This window comes from Notolabrus celidotus, chromosome 12 (assembly GCF_009762535.1).
Source record: "Notolabrus celidotus isolate fNotCel1 chromosome 12, fNotCel1.pri, whole genome shotgun sequence".
Lineage (NCBI taxonomy): Eukaryota > Metazoa > Chordata > Actinopteri > Labriformes > Labridae > Notolabrus > Notolabrus celidotus.
The window spans coordinates 22824851-22841278 of record NC_048283.1 but is presented as its reverse complement, the minus strand read 5'-3'; the positions used below and the strand labels follow the sequence as shown (position 1 = coordinate 22841278).

At 43.0% G+C, this 16428-nt stretch overlaps 1 long non-coding RNA gene across 2 annotated transcripts; it reads left to right on the top strand.

Moving 5' to 3' along the window:
* Nucleotides 1-6779: 6779 nt before the first annotated feature.
* On the top strand, nt 6780-15938 carry LOC117823318. Of its 2 annotated transcripts, none has more exons than XR_004633365.1 (3): nt 6780-7261; nt 13644-13791; nt 15622-15938. It is a non-coding gene; the product is annotated as an uncharacterized LOC117823318 (long non-coding RNA). The 2 variants fall into 2 exon arrangements; XR_004633366.1 differs by lacking the exon at nt 6780-7261 and adding an exon at nt 12302-12352.
* Nucleotides 15939-16428: the final 490 nt, after the last annotated feature.

Genomic DNA, 16428 nt, shown 5'->3' with positions numbered 1-16428 from the left:
ACTCACGATTCTTGGCGTCTCTAACAATCTGCACTTTTTTCATTTGTTGTAAACATCTTTTGCAAAAGTTTTCTTAATTGTGTTTTGAAGATCAGCTGAATGAAATCGTATTCCTCTGCCTATCCTGTTTAATTTTATTGACAAATCAGTGGCTGATGATTGATTAAAAAAGGTGTCAAGCCGTTCTACAGCTCCTGTTTATTCCACACATTGAACATTAAACAATTTATTGCAAGTGTTGACGTCTTTGTGCTCACTACGAAGGAGACTAATAGAAATGCAGTAAAAAGGGGCGACATTTTTTTATCTGTTTCTGATCCTTTTGATGCATTAGATGAGAGGATGGAGTCTAAACAGGAAGGGAGCTAGGAAGCAACATGCAGACGAGTGTTAGTCTGAGCAGCTATTTTAGATTTAGTCCTTAGACCAAGATGCTCACCAGAGTTGGTCATGCTTCAGTCTTTTTCTATTTTACTTTAAGTCTAGTTTTAGCCGTTAAAAAGTCATGACATTTCAGTTGAATCAGTGCCTTCAGTAGGTATGATAGATGTTGACAGAATAAATGTGTGTTTATGTGCACAAATATTGAACGCTGACCCTGCACAAGTCAGTCTCCCCGATGGGCCATCACGGGCAAGTAAAGGTGTGCACATTTGCCGGCAGGTGAAACTGAGGGCCTCAAATTCAAATGCTTTATCCTGAACTGAAGCTGCTCCCCTGAAAATAACATTTTGAAACTCTAAGAGCCGCCTGGACTGAAACGTCCTTTAATCAGAAAATTATTCTTTAGTCTTTTCAGAAAGACACTCAGTGTCAGAAATTATCTCACTGCCTTATTATGAAGAAATAAAGCTCATTGTGACAGGAATATTAATGTTTTATGTTCTGTAGTTGGTAATATTTCAGTTATTAACAGTTTCACTTTATACTTAGTGTAGAAACATAGACTGCCTTATTAAAACTGAAAACACGGTGCTGAGACAAACTTAGTGACCTTTCAAAATAAAGTCGCTATCTCTCTCTCTCTCTCTCTCTCTCTCTCTCTCTGTCTCTCTCTCTTTCTCTGTCTGTCTGTCTGTCTGTCTCTCTCTCTCTCTCTCTCTCTCTCTCTCTCTCTCTCTCTCTCTCTCTCTCTCTCTCTCTCCGTCTGTCTGTCTGTGATCAGATGGTCTTTCTGATGCCTTAATGAGGATTTAGGGGGAGCAGAGGAGCATCTTTTTCCTCTGACGGTCCTCTCTGAAGATATAGAGTCTATAATTAGAAGTTTAAACATGGTCATCATTTCCTGCGTCTCTGATGTCTGCGTCTCTCCGTCTCTCCCTCCACCTTTAAAACACTCTGTGTCTCTCTGTCTCTGCAGACTCTGAGACACTGAGTCGTAATGAGCTTCACAACCCTCCAACAGAACCTGAACTTCTCTTTAAGCATTCTTAACAGACGGACTGTTATCAAAAACATTATAATATATACCCCTGACATCATAAAGATGAGATTCAGTCCAGATTTAAATGCATCCAGAGTGCTGAAACTCCTTTACTGAAGGCAGCGAGGAACCAGAGGATTTCAAGTCATTCAAAAATGACATGTCTTTTTATTTACATGCATTACCCAGCTGTGTTCGACACTTGATTTAATCCATGATTAGTGAGCACAGTGGCATATAACTATCCTTTAACAGGCAGAAACCTCGAGCAGAACCAGACTGATTGGTGAACAGATGTGTGCCTCCACCAGCCCGGTCGAATTATTTCAATTCTGCAAGAAATATAAGCAGAAATATACCAACAGAGCCACCACTGGACCCTTTCTGTGGCAGTTAAAGGGTTAAACAAACTGAACCTCCACACGCCATCTCTTCCTGGCTCTTCTTTTCTCACAGTGTGTTTAAGTCACAAGTATATTCACTACCCTCGTCTTTAATAAAGCCTCCGCTCTTTCAACGTGCACCACGACCTGCCAGCAGGTCCCAGATAAGGCAGCTGAGGATACACTACGTTCATTACCCACAAACCCCCTGGACGCCGTCCCGTCGCCGATGCCGTGTCGCAGGTACTTCTTCATGCGCCATTTGATTAATAGATTAATTCTAAAGTAACACGCACTTACTCATTGTTTTCTCTGGTGGTGCTCGCTGGTGGAAGTGTTGATTAATGGGACTGAATGTGGAAATGGTAATCTGCACTTTGAAATTCATGACCTACTTTATGCACTACTTAAAAAAAAAATGAAAACACACACACACACACACACACACACACACATGGCTCTCTGTGGCTCCTCATATCATATCTGCGGTAACAGTCCTCTATGCATAGAAGCTGCAGCATAATTCCCCTGGGCCATTTTGTTTATATCTGCAATAAAGTGCCAGTGTCACATTAAATATGGTCGGCTAGAGACACAGAGTGTGTTTAGAGAGGAGCCTTCAGTAAGTGAGTGTTCCCAGGCCAGCCGTGGTTTCTCTCCTCACAGTGCAAACTAATGAATTGGTCCAATTAGTGGACCAATTAACAACACCAAGAGCTGTGCTATCAATTAGCAGCTCAGAGGGAACACACTGCATACACACACACACACACACACACACACACACACACACACACACACACACACAAACACACACACACACACACACACACACACACACAAACTGTACTGTTCATGCTAAGAGGAGCGGGTGTTTCTGGGTGTTGACTTTAGGTTAAAGGAGAGATCCAAACTTTAGACCTGCTCAGGGACTCGTGTGTCAGCGGTTCAAAATGTCAAAGACGAGTAAATGTTTAATTTTGGGGAACTTAAACACAAATAAATCTGCTGTGATGACATGAGTAAACTTTACACAGCATGCTCCTGTTTGCAGGCTCAGACTGTTAGTACACAAAGATAAAAACACACACACACACACAAACACACACACACACACACACACACACACACACACACGATGTGGAGCTCCATTTAAAAGAAACACAAACTAGATCCCAAATGTAAAGATGGTGAGGCTCCTCCCACTTAAATCATGAAAGGTAACAGCTACCACATGGACCTGTATCCTCTGTAACCAGAACAGTGTTATTGGGGCAATGTTGATACCACCTAACCTACCACCCAGCCCCTCATGGCCTCCACACCCAGGCTGTGTATATAAATGGGTAGTGAGAGGCAAACATCAACAAAGCTATGAAATGGGTGACTCCCTTCACCGTTGTTTAGACCAGATAGGTCCAGAAACAGCCCCCCCCCCGGGCCAGGTGTAACACATTCATTCATTGATGAAGGAAACCTGACCCTCCTCATCCTTTCTTCTTTGCTTGAGTTGAACACTTTAAATTTCATAGTGCAGATCATTCAGAGAGAATCATCCGAGCACCCTGACGCAGCTTTAACTCCTTACAGATGATATCAGCGCAGAGATCTGCAGCAGTGTAACGTTCCACAGCGATAGAAACATGTTGGTTCATAATGAAATATTCGATTTAGGAAATGAAACAGGGAATCACACAGAAAATGCATGAGTACATCTCTGTTATTATGTCACCAGGATTCAGCATGACGGCTATATTCTCTCACAGAGTTTTGCCACACCCAGTCTAACAGGCCGTCAGTGACAGCAGCGAAAGAGACAAACACGTCTTTAAATAATAAATCAACTCTTCTGTTTCTGTCTCAGTCCTTTTAGCCGCTCTTTGTCGCTGCTGATAAATAAACAACGAAAATACAAACATCACCGCCGCTGATTTTACATGTTTCACTGTGGGTAACGTCTCGGCCCGTCGTGATCAGACACCGATCAGACGATGGTTCCCCAGGGAAGAAAATAAATCTTCAAACAAGAATTTCTTGCAGAGAAAAGCAAGGACGTCGAGTGACTAAATCCTGCCTCATTATCATATCAATTAAATCTGCAGCTCGAGGAGGCTCCGGCTTTAAAGAACCCACGTCCATGAATATTCCTAAAGCTTGATCGACTCAGAGAAGAGGGAGAAGGTGGAGCAGCTAGCCTGGACCGACCTTGGGTATCGTAACAGCTGACCCTTGGCTGGACTGGCCAATCAGAGAGCGGCATAGCCCATGGCTTGATGAGCCAATCGCTGCGTCAAGAGCTGTAAGCCGAGTGTCCTCCACCAAGGTGTGTGACCGACATGTAGGTGATTACACACATGCAAATGAAACGTAGACACACTTGAATGTTGGGAAACTATCACCAGACTTATTTAATCAAGATATGGAGTATGACTTTTAGGATCAATAGAACACAACGTGCTACAAAAAGCTTTAATTCTCTGATTTACAGAGTACCTTGAACGCCTCTGAGACTTTAAATCCTCGTGTCAGTTTTATGATGAGAGCTATTTGTCCTGTAGTTTTATGATCGTTTTTATATTCCTCGCATGGTCACATTTCCCACTTTCAAATACCGTCTGTGCGTGTTTTCGCCCTCCTGTTTTCACGCTGTCTTGTCCTTTCAGAGACGAAACCTTCCCCTCAGCAGACGCCCTCCTCATGTCGCTGGGAGGAGAACAAAAGCTGTCACTCACTGATCTCCACGCACACACGGCCAGCCTGTCTCTGCCAGCGTCACCTTTAAATCCAGCTCTGCCTTTAACCCAGCTCCTCACTGAAGAGAGGGAAGAGGACAGAGAGAGAGAGAGAGAGAGAGAGAGAGAGAGAGAGAGAAGACTTTATAACATTTTAGATTACTCTGAGGTGGATCAAAACCTCCTCTCCTCGTCAGCCAGCATGATTTGGATAGTAGCTCATTACTCTCTCCTGTTATCATGTTTTAAGCAAGTCAACCTGAAGCCACCCTCTTTAGGTACAAAGTATCTGTCATGTTGGTGATGTTGTTCATGTTTTGTTTTTTTTTGCTTTAGCGAAGTGCTGTAAGAAAGGACAAAGACGACATTTAAACGTCCCTGAAGGAGACAAGTTTTATTTTTAAACCTAAGACCTGTCTTGACATAGCTGGAGTAGTGAGAAGTTTTGTTGTTGCTCCAATAGATTTTCTCAGCCTGCAGCCAAGTGCAATACCTGCCCTGTACGGCTCCGATATGGAGGTGCTTAAAACTGCAGTTCCTCCAATGTCCACTAGAGGCTGGCTGCAGAAGCACCAGAAGCCATATACACACCCATTCAAAAAAGACGATTTTCTTCCTGCACTCTCATTTCTCTTATAATTAATTCATTTAGAAGATATTAAAGTTACACTTTTGACCTAATTAAAGGCATGGCCAACTTCACTGACAGGCAGGCACCCTTTAGCTGTTAGCAAGGAGGCTAAAGGCCAAAGTGTGTCCACTAACAGTCCTTGGTTTGGTCCCTAACAGGCTCAGGTTGTTATTTTTACTGACTATATATCAGTAAGGTCCAAGTTGATCCAGAAAAACACCTGAATCAAAAGTAAGTCACACCTGAAGAGGAAGCAGCAGAGCAGCAACTCAACACAACCTGCTGAATTCTTCTCCTCGACTTTCCTGCCAGCTCACAAGTGAAATTTCTGTAAGAAGTCAGAGACACAGCAGGAAACATTCAGGAAAACCCACCAACAGCAAGGGGGGGTGACGTTTATACCATGAGACTGGTGCAAACCCGGAAGAGCGACACGTACAAACATCTTGAGGTTGAAGAAGGAGGATCATTTTGAAGACGTCTGTTTGTTTCCAAGTAGCGCTGATATAAATGTAGAAACTGTCTCTGTGGCCTCGTCCTCATCACAGCCTGATTCTGATGTCATATCCTGTCTCCAAAGACTCATCTCCCTCCTCCTGCACACAGCTGTCACTCAAACACATTCAGGTCATTTCCCTCAGTCAGGTAGGGTTGTCTGCTGTATCCTGGGCCCATGTGTTCTCTATCCATGATACCTCAGCCCCGCCTGCCGGCCCCTGTGAGACGGAGGAAACCAGCCAGCAGAACAACCAACAGGCAGGTCGCCCCATATTAAACAACAGGTACATTCTGAGGTTCTTTAGTCCAGGGGTTTTGATGAATGTAATAAAGCTGTATTGTAAAGTTCCCCCCGTATGCCTGGATCCTGTGTTCTTCTTCCACACAAGTGTGAAATTATTTTGTCTCAATTACTCCGTCTCCTCCCCTGTCATGTTACCGTAAAGTTGTTTTTAATGGAATGACAAAGCTGTGATTTGCTACATTTACATTTTCTGCAGATGGATGCCCACATGCTTTTAAAAGTTTTTATTTGGATTCATAACTTAGACAAGCTGTCAGCGACGCAGGCGGTGTGAAACATGTTTAACGAGGGAAACTCATTTAAACAGAGCGGCTGGATGTGCTGATCAAAGCAGGTAGAGCTCAAAAAAGCATTACGCAGAAAAGACACATAAAGCGTCCATTTACTGAGCGACGCCCGAGGCTCAGGATTAAAACAAACAATGCATCAAAGGTGCTTCATGCAGACTCCTCTGCAGCATCCAGACCAGGTATCCAACCACTGCAGAAAACGTTCACAGCCTGCTCGGACCGCATCCAGGAGAGCAAAAAATGTGGAAAAAGACCAAAACACTCCTCTGAGGGAAAAAGTGAACATCCTTTATTTAAAGCTCCTGTGAGGAGTTTATGACCAACTCTGAAACATACTGAAATTAATGCAGTTACCTCTTCATGATCTTCGAACACAAACAAGACCATAACTAACAAGTTATTGTTTTTATTTTGTTTTTTTTTAATGCTGCCGGGGGGGGGGGGGGGGGCGCGTCAGATGAAAGATATACGACACCGGTGTTTGTGTTCGTTTAAACATCATATCCTGATTTCAGAAAGGTGGAGGCAGCTCAAACTCTGAGTGTAGCACATTCACTATCATTACTCTGGATGCTGTTGGTCCATTATTGATAAGCACTGCTTCATGTACCTTTCCAGTCCTCCACCTCTGTGATCAGGCTGGGAGCCCCCCCCCCCTCCTCCTACTTTTCCTGTGTTTGCCGGTCTGAGCGGGATGCCAGCAGGTCCTCCAGGGAGAAGCTGGAGTGTGACTCTCCACAGTCTGTTTGTCACCAGACTCTTCTTTCCGTCTCAGTCTCCAAAACAAACTCATCCTCAGCCAAATCAACATGACAGGCTGTCAACTCATCAACAAGACAAACTCCTCTGCTCAGCACAGTCACTCTGCTCCCCCGTGAACCCTGTGACCTCTGACGACAACCTGAGACTAAAGACGATGAAGAGACAGCGTCTTCCTCTGTTTCTCTGCTGCCCTTCATCTGTAACACCTGAAAGTCCTGAGCCAGCAGAAAACATGGAGGTCAGTCCTGCAGATGCCGTAAGCATGCTATCAGAGTTAGCTTTACAGATTTTATGCATATTTGGTACAGATGCTGCTGTTGCCCGGATTGCAGGATGGGATGTTGCTCCACTTTTCCCTCTCAGAGATGGTTGGGGCCCAGTAGCTCCTCAGGCTGCTCTCACATCTGTGCCCGCTTACTGTCATTATTTCCCCATTCTCAAGACCAGCCTGAGCCCACACTAACGTTTCTACCACAGTGTCAACAGGCACTGAGACCACACTAACGTTTCTACCACAGTGTCAACAGGCCCTGAGACCACACTAACGTTTCTACCACAGTGTCAACAGGAAGAGGGGGAATGAGACGGACTACTTTCTGTGGAATGATTTAATATGATGTGTGTGATCAGGTTAAAGGCAAAAGACCACAAAGTTAGTTCAGTCAGACAACTCACGTTTACTTAAGATAAAGTTTATTGCAGCATACAGTACTGTGTTTGGCGTATGGGCTCCAAACCTCATTACTCCTCATATATTATTGAAATACAGACATTTAGGAGCAATGAGATAGGACTAACCCCCCTCAGAGCTCGCAGGTGGATGCTGGGGAAGAGGTGGTTACAAAGTTTTCACACAGCACTGAGCAGGACAGCAGGAGCACTTGCAAAGCAGAGGCAGGGTGACTTGCAGCTTAAATAGACCGCCAATGAGAGGATGTTGAGATCAGCTGATAGGGAGGATGATGACGTGTCAGTATGAGCGCAGCTCGAGTTGTCTGCCTGAAATAGCTTGCAGGCGGCGCTCCATTTAAAGGTTCGGTATAAATGTATGTTTAGCTGTTTACAACATGCAGTGATCTCAAGGGGGCGGGATGATATATGTGAGGCACTGCGCAGACTGGTGCACATGGATGCAGAAGCGGAAAAACACCAAATCAAGCAATGAAGAAATATTCAGTATCAAGTTAAAAAGTCAAGGTGCAGGCTTTAGCTGACTAACGGTTTAAATACAGCAGGTCCTCTGCTGCTGGGACAGAATAAAAACATTTGTGTTTGCTTGTGAAACTAACAGCAGAGCAGTTAGCATGTCTGGCTCTAATCTTTGACATCTCAACTCTGCAACACTGAAGCAAAGTGTAGGAGGCAGCAGAATCGTTAATGGAGTAAAAGTGAGATTGGTTTTGCATTCCTATGTAGCATGAAAATCACTCCTGTAATTACGTCACCACAGGAGCAAACTCCAATCCCCTCTTAGCAGCTACATTTCCACAGCAGGTGGGCTACAGAAACAATTCATAGCCGTTTTCACTCCACATCCTTAGAGTTTCTTCTGTTTAATGTACCATCTCTATTATTAACCCAACAGCCCTTCTTTATTAAGGAGCATGCTGTTTGCGCATGAACCTTTTCTGTGGTGAAATACTGCATGAACACAATCACACAACCAGCACACATCACCCTGGAAACCACCGAACATTAAACATCAAGGATGTCACCTCAGACTGAGAGTAAGGCTGTGTTGACCCAGGGTCAAACCCCTCGGGGAGAGGCTTCAGTGGATCTTAAAATCTCTCATTAAACTTGAATTTTGTCAGCAGTTTGAAATCAAACCGCTCCATGCTGCTGCAGATCTGAAACTAAAAAGCATTTCACCAGAGTATCAGCAGAGTGCTTTACAAACTTGTCCACTCCACGGAGATCGAGTACGGCACAATGAGGGAAGTGAAACACTATTTTAGGATCCACAGTCATTTTGTATTTTAGGGCCCTTTAGCTTAAATGTGCAGCACTGCTTAACTGTGCATTATTCTGCAGAAAGATGTAATGAACAGAGAAAATCTCAACGATCCCAGCAGTGTGTCTGCAGACCTAAAAACAAACCAGCACCATGATCAGTGAGAGAGAGGAACAAAAACAAATCCAGCACAATCTTACTCATCACATCGCTAAAAAGCGTCAAAAGAACATCTTGGATTATTACCGCCTCAGAGAACGCAGATGCATTCTGAAAATGATCCCCCTAATCTGTAAACATGCTGGAATCCGTGTTGTCAAAGGAGAAATCCTCAAATCATCTTAGTGCAGAACGGCCTTTTTAGCAAAACTGGGTCGTTTTAGTTAATTCACCTATTGCACTAGACTTCTCATTCCTTTCCAGAGGCAGACGCTCAAAGCAAAGCGTTCCCAAAATAGGAAACGAAATCTGGACGAGCAGATTAAAAGACGTGTGAAAGGCACACAAACCTCATCACTACAGAGGGGGCGGAAGAAGCTCCAGTGTTTGTCTCAGAGTTCTGTATCGCTGACAGCGAGGACTGACTCAAATAAATAAAATGTAATGATTAAACACGTAAAAATAGGCTGATTTGAGACCGGATATAAAAAGATCCTCATCACAGGAGAGGAAGTGGTGAACAGCAGCTATTGTAATGATCTGAGATCATTCAGCAGAGAGAGGACTTCACACTCTGACACAAACATTCAGAGTGAATCTGTAAACCTGCCGTTCAGGAGGAGAGCTGCAGTGTCCGTCAGAACAGCACCGCCCTCGCCATGCTTTCACAGGGAGGAAAGAGGGACAACATAATGCCCATAAGCATCTAACACAGTTATGAAAATGCTTATGTTAAATGTTTAATTAAGCCACAATCACGTTTTTTTTAATAATGCATGACTAAATCTCTGAAATATCGCTCTGTTTAAAAACACACCTCATCCAACATGGCACGAGTCATTTCAGAAAGCTCTGTGAGGTGCAAAGCTGTGACCCTCCCTCGGTTTGCTGACAAACTCTCCTGTATATTTGCTTTAAATTTTAATTGCATGGTAAATTATTAAGAGTGTTAGAGCTTGGCTCAGACTCCCCAGGCTGCAAGCTAGCCATGCAATCGCACAGCAACAGTCCATTCATATGCACCAGACCCCTCCCTGTCCCTGCGTCTGCAGCTCCACACACCGGCTCACCGGGTCAGAGCGGATTTATTGGATCTGTTTTTCAGCCTTTTGAAGATTTGCTTTTTTAAATAGTATTGTTATTCTTACTGTGTTATCTGCTTTTATCTTCAGACTGTATAAATAATACATCTGACCAACGTGATGTCACACACCGGTTCGTTGAATGCATTTTTGAAGCACCAAGCATTCGGCTTTCAACCTGTTCCTCTCTGCAGCTTCTAGTGTCCGTATTGCTTCAACACTCTTAATTTGTAGATTAGCCAAACTTTAGACTGAGTCAGCATTTCTGCCATCTTTCTACATCATCACACCTTTTCAGTAACCATGACGTGACGTCACTGAGACTAATTCAATGTTTTTTTACAGTTTATGTTCTGAATAATATTATAATTAGCTGCTAAGGAGATGCTAAGATGTGTAAACATGATAATATGAGCAGGTGGTGCATCTGAAATTCTACGTTTATTACTATGCAACCAGGAAGAGACCCCCTGCAGACCCACCAAATGGACTGAAATGTTATTTGGATTCTGGAAGAGGAGCCGGAGAAACGCCCGGAGACAAAAAGATGTCTGCATACCTTACTTAACCTGCTGTTAGTCAGGCATTAAAAATCCATCCACCTGAAAGTGTGCACCTGAAATTTTAATCAGAGGTACAACCATCTTTATTAGGGAGGCTTTTCAGCTGCTATGATGAAATGTTTGGTCATAAAGCAGACGGAGGATCGCACAAGTCTCTTCTTGTTTTGTCAAAGTGCTGCCTTTAGTCGAGCACGTCTCACCAACGAGAGACAAACCTGAGAGAAGAAGTCTGGGACTGGACTCATGTTACAAAAACAGAATCCATGTTTAAAGGGAGAACCTGGACAAACAGCAGATTGGAGATAATCCTTTAGAATATGAAGGAGAGGTCACCACTGAAGGCAGGACACAGGTACAGTATCTACACGGGGACTCTCCTCATGTGGCATTCATCTCACAGAGGAGGTAGAAACACTCAATCAATCAATCAATCTTTATTTGAATAGCACCAAATCAAAACAAACATCATCTCAAGACGCTTTTACAAACGGAGCAGGTCTAGACCACTCTATGTCAAATTATGAGCAGAGATCCAACACCAAGACAGGGTAAGACTCAGTCTGACCCTACCTTAATCCACCATGAGTAGGGGAGAATGGGGTTGGTTGTCACACGGGTTGGTTGGCACACTCGTTATATCTCGCCACTAGAGGGCACTGTCTCTAAAATTGGGATATGGACATTTCCAGAATTACGATCAGAGCTCACCTACATAGTCTTCTCTGGAGTAAGACAGCTGGACTTGAGATGAGAGGACTTTTTGTGTTTATCATGTCAAATTGTAAATATTCAGCTCCTCAGTATTTTTCTTCTAGGCTTTTACATGATGGGTTTATAACAAACAAGTGTTACTCTAACAAAGACGAGTGGACAAAGTGGCATAGCCACATAGCTACATGTTAGTAGCTGTGTACCAAGACACACGTCTACATACTGACAAATAAAACAACAAGAAACACTAAATCTGTGACCAATCGTTCAGAAAGGTCCTGCTGCAGGTGCCTCTCCGTCAGGATCAGATTCTGGATCAAGTTCAGAGGGTTGAAGTAGCGCGGCCTGTAAGCAGCATGTCTATTCAGCCAACATGTAAACATTAGATCAATGTGCTGGAGAGCCGAGGGCACATCCACTTCCTGAGGGGGCGTGGTCAGAGGGAAACAGACCGTTCTGAACTGGGCTGAAGAAGAGGGTTCTTCAGGCATGCCAAAATCTGATTTCAAAGTGTTTTTTTGAGCATAAACTTTAAAGACATGTTTTGGGGACCTATTAGACCAATATATATTGATGAAAAAAGCGTAATATGTCACCTTTAACAGGCAGAAACCTCGAGCAGAACCAGACTCATGTTAGACAGCCATCTGCCTCGAGTTGGATCTGGAAAGAGGGATAGAGGAGTAAAAGAGACAGAGGGAGCGGTGACAGTGATGAGACGAGTGGCAGTAGCTTTTGCCGCTGGAGTCCAGCATGTCCGTATCAGCTGGAGTCTGGAACGTCCACAGCAGGAGGACGTCTACAGCAGCGCAGAAGAACCTAAGAGACAATGGAGCTCAGGGACTCCAGAAAGGTCTATGGTTAGTAACTTTCAATGGCACAGGTAGAAACAATGAAACCATTAAAACTTTGCTCAAGCTGCAAAAAAACACAAACACGGCGCACATGTCAGGTACACCAAACAGCTTCTCCTCCAGGCTGACAAGCAGTTTTCTGTGTTTTGGTGCAGACACTCAATACATGGAGCTGATACGGTGTTAAACCTTCTCTCATATCTGTTGTTGTAGAAACCAAAGATGAGGGAATTAAGTTGTGGTAGATCCAACATAAATGTTATCTGCACTCATGAGGATAAATCTGTTTACTGGAATAAAAAACAAAACTACATTTTCATGCAGTGATTCATTCAGGGGTTTCAGCTGCTTTGTTCTCCACAGACGGTTTTCCTGCAAACAACCAAAAACCAGCTCAGCCAAATCAATCAATACCACACGGACACAGAAACAGAACTCTTCTGACACCTTGCTGACAGATTCTGCATCCATGTGCAGATTTCAGATTAATGTTCAAACTGTTTGTCTGAGGAAACTCTTGGAGCACTTTCTCAGTGTGGACTGAAAACTGTAATGCACTTTGTGTTTTTCCATCGCTCAGTGACCCTAAACACCATTACTCTCTAAAAACAAAATAAAAGGAGTGTTTGCGTGGACTCTATCATCACAGATTGTTTTCTAAAAGCACGTCGGAGTACTTTAAATGGACTTTTCTTAACTGCTACGTGCCGAGCTTAACTCAGGCTTTTTGTTGTTGTATTTAGTTTTATTGCTGTTTTTATACGTGCCCTGTTTCAATTCAATCTGTTTGGCTCATTCCCTCCTCACAGCTTCTCTACCTTAGATTCACTCAGCTCTGATGGCAATCATCAGGGTGCTCATTTAAACAAGAGAGAGGCTATGCTGGCTCTGAAACGGGGTGTGGGTGGGAGGCAGTTTTTAAAGGTGCAGGCTTCAACTCAGTCACAGTCGCTGAGGGGAAGTCAGCGCTGGCGTTTGCCGTGTGTGCTAAAAAGCTCTTCCTGATACCCTCATTAATATGGAAATTTAAGCCCGTAAGTGCATCCTAACACCATTACAGAGTCATCAAGCTCCTCTTCACACATTTTGTTAATGGAGCGTGAAAATGACAAAAGAAATGGAAACACATTTAATGATGAAAAAAACACTGCATGTATCTTTACTGTGGAGAGAAGCCCAGTCTCCTGAAACAGACCTGACCAACGTACAGTCAGGTCACGAGGAATCTTCAGAGGATAATCAAACGCAGAAATTCAGAGGGAAAGTGCTGATGAGACTTTAAACTGTTTACTTTCAGAGAGTCTGACCAGAGACGGTACGAGGCCTCGGGCTGAGACGTCCTGCTGCTGCAGAAGACGCTGGTCAGAGGAGGCCGCTCACTGGGAGACTGTTGAAGATGGTGCTCAAGCTTTGGTCTGAGGAAGAGACATGAATGCGGAAAGGAGGTAGAAAAATCGATGCAAAAATAAGACCACCTGACTGTAAGATGAGCAGGGACGCATCGAAGCGATTCATTTCATAGTCGTTTAAACAGAAAACTAAAGTCTGACTGTCCCACTCGTCTTATTGTGAGATTAAATTCAGAAATAAATCAACACTGAGAACCATTTATTTAAAATGGCTAAAAACCAGATTACAGGTTTTTGGGAAGAAATTTATATTATTTACTCATTACACTTAAGAGCTTATTTTTGGCTTCTAAAATCTTGAAATAAGATATATCAAGACTTCTCACGTGCATGTGGCTTACATTAAATTTAATGCCTCCTTTTTTACTAAAACATGGACAACACAAACACAAAGATTTGTGTTTCTGTAGAGCATGATGAGGTTCAAGCTAACCTTAAACTGGAAGCACAGTAATATTTAGTAAAACCTGTGTACCAGACAAAGAGTGTATGAAACATGGACGTATCATAAGTGATATCATCTGTGTTGGATCATTGTGTCACAATGGGGAGAAATGGAGGAGGAAGCATGTTCAGAAAAATACTGGAAACAAGAAACACACAGAGAACACAAGGAAGACGTACAATGATCCACGCAGGACAGGGGAAATAGAGGAACTAAATACACAGAGTGATTAACACAGGTGTGAACACAGGACACAGGTGAAACTAATCTGCTTCCACAAGGACAGGAAGTAAAACTAAACTGGACCCACAGGCATCAAGAACTACATAATAAAACAGGAAACACAACAAACCAGACTAAAACACGAGACATGGATCACTAACAACAAGAGGAAGACAAAGGATAACAGAATATAGACAAGGAGGAAATAAGGCACGAAACACAAGCTACAAGCAAAACTAAAGATCAACTCATAACAGAGGCCAGCTAATTTTTACTCAATCTAAAAACAGGCAGAACGATTTGCCTCCTGGCAAACAGCTGAGACATATGGTGGCCCTGAAGTGCAAATCACAACGGCAAATCAGAAAACACAACAACAAATAACAAAACACATACGTATATATGTCTATGGCTTACAGTCGTTGTGTTTACGGATTTGCCGTTGTGATTTGCACTTCAGGGCCACCGTAGAGACACGCAAACCTGTCTGTGAAACCAGCTTCATCTCTTATCATGCAAATTTATATAAAACTCTTACCTTATCTTTAAGGATGCATTATATTTCAAAAAACACTCTCATAGTATGAAGCAATACAAAATGAGCGACATGGAAGATAACAGTTTTTATATTAGGCGGTAAACAGGTTTATTTCTGCTGTGAAATTTGAGGTATGAACATGAGACCTGATGGGGATTCCTTCCTCTACAGACAGCTTCTAGTGGACACTAGAGGAACTGCATTTTTTTCACTTTGCTCATGCTTAACATTGATGTTGGAAGCAAGCTATGGAATCATAACAAATCAGAGCAGCAAAGCTCTCATCAAGCAAGCTCATGCATGAAGATGTTATATTTTTTCACAATCATCATCATGAATGAAACATTAGAATCCTGTATGAAGTCTTCCTCATAACAAACCCATTTCCTCAGCCCTGACTTTGTCACTCTGAGTTTCCCTCCCGTCCCTGCCTCTGCGTCTCCTGTGGGAAAGATGAGAGATTAGATTATCTGGGGATTGTTCTATAATTACCTGTTGATTTGGAGATTACAGAGTGGACATCTCTTGATCTGCAGACGCTTTATCAGAGGATTATCGAGAGGCAATCAAACAAAGACCCATCTCTCAGGGGAGGGATCACAGCAAAGTGAAAAATGCAAAAGAGAGACAGAGACAATTAACCTTGGCTTCTCTTTTTCAGGACCATGAGAGGGAAGAGGGAGTGCCAGACACCCAGAGAAACTTCGAGTGTTTTAGGTTCTACATGTTTTTACTCTAAGGCTCACATTCAGACAGAAACTGAGCTAATCAAACAAAAACAGAGTCAGTTCTTGATCTGAGAGACAATCAAGGGGAATAAAAAACAGCTAGATGTAAGAAAACAGACTTATTAAGAGAGAGAGATGAATCAGATCAGAACAGATCATCTCAGGAGACATGACGATGATGGTGATGATGATGATGATGACGATGACGATGATAATGATGATGACGATGATGATAAGTCCCATTAAAGTTCCCAACGACTCAAAGATGGCGAACAAATGTCTTGATATTGTATGCATCCCCTTTATGTGACACTCTTTAACTTCCACATGATATAAACTTCATGACTCCATTCCAACTGCTCACAGTGAATTTCTCCTAAACATTTTCTTCAGCTCACTCCGACTTTTTGCGGAGATTTCACCTGGAGGTTCGCAGGAAGAAGTCGACATAAGTCCTGCTCACCCTGAGGAGATTCTAATTTGCATCACCACCTGTTCACTATACATTATCTTGCTTTTTACCTAACTGAAGACATAAGCAAAGTTAAAACAAAATACTGATCTAGAGATGAATTTATTGATATAGAAATGACTCATTGGTTCCATTGTCGGTAAGGCCGCCATTGAATTTAAGCTAATGTCAGAAGAGGTGAACTGCACTTCCACAGGGAATATTGACGTTGACATTTCTGTCCTCATTCAGCTCTCCTTCTTCTCTTTGACGTCGTCTCTAAACATAA